Source organism: Lycium ferocissimum, unplaced genomic scaffold (genome assembly GCF_029784015.1).
Source record: "Lycium ferocissimum isolate CSIRO_LF1 unplaced genomic scaffold, AGI_CSIRO_Lferr_CH_V1 ctg7536, whole genome shotgun sequence".
Taxonomy (NCBI): Eukaryota; Viridiplantae; Streptophyta; class Magnoliopsida; order Solanales; family Solanaceae; genus Lycium; species Lycium ferocissimum.
The window spans coordinates 28440-34358 of record NW_026726827.1 but is presented as its reverse complement, the minus strand read 5'-3'; the positions used below and the strand labels follow the sequence as shown (position 1 = coordinate 34358).

At 30.7% G+C, this 5919-nt stretch overlaps 1 long non-coding RNA gene across 1 annotated transcript; it reads right to left on the bottom strand.

Annotated features, from left to right (window-relative positions):
- Positions 1 to 1071: 1071 nt before the first annotated feature.
- On the bottom strand, positions 1072 to 4751 carry LOC132045659 (uncharacterized). Its single transcript, XR_009412500.1, has 2 exons — positions 4164 to 4751; positions 1072 to 1330 (listed from the first exon to the last, which is right to left on the bottom strand). It is a non-coding gene; the product is annotated as an uncharacterized LOC132045659 (long non-coding RNA).
- Positions 4752 to 5919: the final 1168 nt, after the last annotated feature.

Genomic DNA, 5919 nt, shown 5'->3' with positions numbered 1-5919 from the left:
GGCTCACTTTTACGCGGGTGCATAAAAGCTACTATGAGGTTGTGAACTCTATTTGAATTTTATATTTTTTAAAGTCACCACCTAATTTTATAAAAGAAATTAGGAAATCTAGTGAAAGGATTTTTTCACGCAAAAGGGAAATCCTTTGGTACCAAAGTTCAACGTAAGGGCTCTGGTGATCCCTTAAGGAAGGTTTTAAGCACTCTAGTATTAAGGATCCGTAGAATATGGTTGACCGACGAGCTTCAATGTGTGATTGATTGTAATTATTGCTAAAATGTTTTTTTCTTGTAAAAAATTGTCATTTTTTATCATAAAATTCCACCATTGGCAAAAATATCTTTACGGATAAAAAATTTGTTTCTTTTGAAAAATATTATAAGAAAGTTAAATTCACTTCATTTTCGGACCAAAACACACTTAAGATTTCACTTAAAGTAGACTTCCTACTACTTGGTCCTAATGTCGTGATTTTCGTCCTTATAAGACTTATTATATGTATAGAAAATATATGGAGTATATCTCCTTCATAAAATAGTATAGGTTTTGATAAATATAAGTAGATAAAAGAGTTTTCTTTTATCTCTGTTAGTCCATTGATGCTTATATAATCAACTATATTCTACAACCAAAGCCATCTCATTTCAAATTTGGATACAAATGTATTTTCTCTTCGTTTCATGTCTTAAGGTTTGAGCTTTGGGCCCATTTGGAAAATCCTTAATTAAGATTTTATGGTTTTTGAAATTCATTTTTTTATTCTACTACCTTATGAAATTAGTTTCTTCTCAATTTCCTTTAAGCACAAAAATCATTTCAACTTTTTACCGTAAAAATGACTCAAAACAGTTTCAATTTTCAAAGCTAATACCCAAATGTTGCTTTTTCTTTCGATTAATATACACACACACATATATATATATGTCTCGTATATCGTCTTTGAAGAAATTATCAAGTTAAAAAATCATTTACCATGTTTCATACATCATTTATCATTTGTTAATTCCTTGTTTGAAAATCATTTTTTCTTTAGAGTTTCCTAATCCACTCTACGCGATGTATATATGCGTAAGTTCTAACCATTGGGTTTCAATATTTATACAGACATTATTTACATATACATGTACACAAATATGAAATAAAGAGAAAAGTTAGACTGGCAGGCCTACCGAGCCCACCAGTTGCCATTTTCACCCATGGTTGGGCCTTCAAAGCATCGGACATGATAGAATGAATGTTGGGCTTGACTCAACGGAATATTGTTTTGGGCCACGGGCCCAAAACAGAATGCTAAAGGCTAGAGTTCGTGTAGACTCGTTGAGGTATTTCACTTGCATAGGAAATAAAAGAAGAAGAATCAGTAATTTATTCCGTATACTATTCAAAAGAAGAGTTATCACTAGTTATTCACCCATAAAATACTTGAGACAAACACCTCTAGTTACTAGAATAACTTAAGTTAAACTCAAATTTACTTTCGACGAAATCTGCCTTTTTTACAGATTACATTGTCAGCTAAACAACTCCAACATACTTAACAGGAATAAGGAAAGCTATTTAATCTAAAGCTACAGATATATCATCAAAATTATTAATCTGAGTCATGTTTCTAGATTTACATGTATTAAATGACTTCAAACATATTACTATGAAAGAAGCATTTTATTTTGCTCCTAGAAGACATGTTTCATTACACAAGCTCTTAGAATACAGTAGCTGCGTCAAAGATGAATTGAGTTCTCAATATATCTACTCGAGTGATGCTAACACATTCATACCGACCAACCAAAAATATACATACATACATACATACATACATACATATATATATATATATATATATATATATATATATATATATATATATATATATATATATATATATATTGTCAAATATATCCCGCAAACAAAGTGAGCACATTGTCATAAAACCAACTGCAGAAGCTTAACCACGGCTCAAACAGATACATAAATTTTGATAAAAAGAACTCAAATCTCACACGGGGAGAAATTAAGAATATAGCGATAAGATTATCCCTCATTCTCCTGAACCAAGTTAGTCCAATTCTCCTATATTTATACTCATTTTATCTAAGTAGCATCCATAATGGAGACAAACAACAAGTCGACTCAAATTCGAACCAAATTTTCAGAGATCTGTTGAGCTAAATTCAAAAGGAAAAACAGTCAAACTAGTTTTTACTTACTAAAAAGAAAAATAGTAACCAAAATAAGAAGGAAGTTTAAACTCTTTCACACTTATCAAAGAGAAGTTTAGAAAAAAATGAACAATCCTTTCCACTTATTTCTTTCAATCGAGCTATTCCAAAGCAAAGGGAAGTTAGTTTGGAACTCTAGCTTTAAGGTACAAAAAATGAATTGTTCCGCAAGTTATCTCAAAGACATGATGGGGTTATGACTAAACAAAGTGCAGATTTCAATTTTTCAGATACGAAAGCAATAATAGAAATTGCAAGTAAATGTCTTCATGAGCTAAAAGGGAGAAAAAGGTTCATGCTTTGTAAAGAGTGATTGGACATTTAAAACCTCGACACTCAAACTGATAGAAATGCATTCAATAAAAACTCAAGCAAATTCAAAAGCACCTATCACATACAAGGAAGACTCTTAACACATAATTTCACTTAAAAATTGTATGCCACACTCTAACTGGGCAAAATATAGACAGAACAGATAAAAGCCTTCTAATACATTTCAAGAGAAGAAAAGAATAGTGGGGTTGAGGTCAAGAAAAACTAATTCCCTTAGAGGTCACTAAAATTTAAACAAGACAGGTTTCTCAAAAGGTTTTGATCAACACCAATAGTTGGAAACACAAGAGACTTTGAATTGTTTAAGATTTCATGGAAAGACTGATTCAAGCTAATACAACCGCTCAGTTATCAATAAGTATATGGCACCAAAAAAGAAGTTCTAATCCCATTAGACCATTTTTTAAAGTGAAAATCCGTCACTGAAGTCATAACTACCATCATCCTAGTAATTCCAATCCCAATATAGACCATGAACTGATCCTTTGTAATGGACCAGTGCTTTAGTGTGAATAACCAAAGAGAAAGGGGAGGTTCTAGTTTGAACCAAACAATTAGTTAATCAACTCAAATTATTGACCATAGACTAAACCCAACTCCCAATAGCATAAGCAAGGTAAAATCAAGTGTCGGCAAATATGAAATCTAGGCAGGACTCATCGTAGTCAGAGAAAATTCATGCTATTTAACCATAAGCAAGGTTAACACCTTTTTCATATTTCAAATGATACACATATAGATTAAAATAGTTAAGTCCTCTTTGTTAAAGGTTGAAAGCACAAGGAAGGAACAGGGTAGATTTTGGCATGTCATATCTGTTAAAGAAAACTTCATCATGCCAAGGGAAAAATGTGCAGAAATTTACTTATGCTTCAAACAATAGGAGAACTAACATTTACTTAACCAACATTTTCACAAGTTTTTTTTAAATACCAAAGGTTATGTTAATTTTCTAAAATACTTTCCAACAATAAATTTGAAAAAAAAAAAAAAAGATTTACGTTATCCTTTAAGAGGAGAAAAAATAAAAATGAGATTTAAACCTTATTAAGATTACATGACTCAAATAGGCTCACACTAAGAGATCAGTCAAAGTTTGGAGAAAAAAGATTTAATCGATAATTTAAGCGACTAGTTTAAAAATGGAAATAGGAAAGACATGAAATCATTCAAATTTCAATTCAACATCATACCAAACAAACAATAATATCTCTGAAAATTGAAATATGAAATCCTGCCTCCGCTTAGTCAAATGCTTTAGGCAGGACTAAAATATTAACCTACTCATCATATATTTTGAGACTAGAGAACTTATAATACTCGTCTTATATTTATCTAATGGCAGTTACAAGAACCATTCCACATTTCACACTCAAAGCAAAATTATGCATATTCTCTATTTAAAGGATGATTACTACTTAACCATATAGAATCATGCTTAACCACAAAAGAGAAAATAAAGACATTTACTGTAAAGAAAGACTAAGCTAAACTAGATTAAGAAAACACATAGGAAAATAAAGGAACCTAAACATCTAATTTACAACAATCTAAGAGCACAGACGGAAAGAAAAAGAAAAAAAGAATTAGAGAACAAGAGAAGAGAATTACCTTCTTTGTAGGCAGGGACGGGGGCGACGAGAGATGACGATCACTTTCACCTTTGACTTTGACTCAGTGTAAGAGATGAATCAAAAGAAAATTTTAAACGCAGAGACTCGACTTTACAAGAAACTTTCTTGTTTTAAGTTAAGTGAACTAAAAACTCAGTTGTTTTTTGGGCTAGAAAACTGTGCTTTTGAAGAAGAGAATGGGGTTCTTTATATAGAGCACCAAAAGTCCCAATTACGAGGGTTCAACCGATGTGGGACATTTCGCAAATTTGAAATTCATTTTTAAATTTGTTTGAAATCCGTTGATTTGTAAACAAATGTTTGAAATCCGAAAAAAAAGAAATCAAAAAGGTTTTAAGAAAGCATGTTACCATTTGTCATCTGAAGACAAGAACCATAACTGTTTGCCATTTTTGGCCGAACCGTGTCTGAGGATGAAACACCGCGTGCTGTTATGAGCCAAAAATAACATTGCCAGCTATGGCTTTGCTGACTGCGTGAAGGCTAGGGTTCATTTGGTTCTTGTTGTGTACAGAGATTAGGGTGTTTGTGCTGTTGTACGACAATGAAAAGAGGTAAAAGGTTTTTGGGGAATATCAAGGTAATGGGCTGGGTTGGTTCCCAGTTGGGCTCAAGAATTTTGCAGATGGGAGGTCTAGAATTGGCTAAATTTGAGTTTCTAAAATAAGCCTTTGTATTTCAATTGTAGCCATATTTGTGAAAACTGACCCAACTCAGCTCAAGCTGAAATTAATTCTTTTAGGTCAAAACCAAGTCTTTAAAATCCAGCCAAATTGAAGTAAGATTAAGATGAATTGATTATCAATTTAATTAGCTAAGCTTCTTGATTGTGACAAAGTAAAAATGACTTTAAATTGACAACTACAATGCGTTTTTAATTAAAGCCCTTGTTTTTATGCAAATTGGTTTTCGAATTGATAAAATCGATATAATTTAGAGATAAGGGTCAAAAATACACCCCAACTATCACTTTTTTTTGAGTTTCAAACCTAAACTATCAGAAGATTGAGAAAACTACCTAAACTATCACTATCTAGTTTGCAAAATATACCTCAAATTATTCTTGAATGACATGTGATCTACACTCTCCATTTTATATAAAAATGTTGCCAGTGTTGTCCACATGGATAAATAATGTCACAATGGCATCTACATGAAAATTTTAAAAAAAAAAAAAAAAAAAAAAAAGACTATTTGTTTTAAAAAACAAACTGAAAAATAATAATTTTTGTAAAAAAATATCAAAAATTATAGAAAATAAAAAAATAGTTTAAAAAAAGGAAAAGTTATTTTTTTTTAAAAAAAATAAGAAAACTGATTATTTAGTTTTCACATTTTTTTTTTAAAATCCACTTTTCCATTTTTTAAATCATCATTTTCTGATTTCTAATTTTTTGTTTTACAAATTTTTTTTTTCCATATTTGTTTTAAATGCTGATTTTTTTTTAAAAAAATATACAGTTTTTTATAAAAAAATATTATATTTTAATTTCCCTGTAGATACCACCATAGCATTACTTATGCCATGTGGATAATTTTTTTGAGAAACTTCACTTGCTTTTTGGAGAGTGAGTTCACACATTTAGTTCAGGCATGTTTTGCATACTAGATAGTGATAGTTTAGGTAGTTTTCTCAACCTTATGAAGGTTTAGATATGAAACTCAAAAAAAAGTGATAGTTAGGGTATGTTTTTGACCCTTATCTCATATAATTTATACTTAAAGTTATAAGT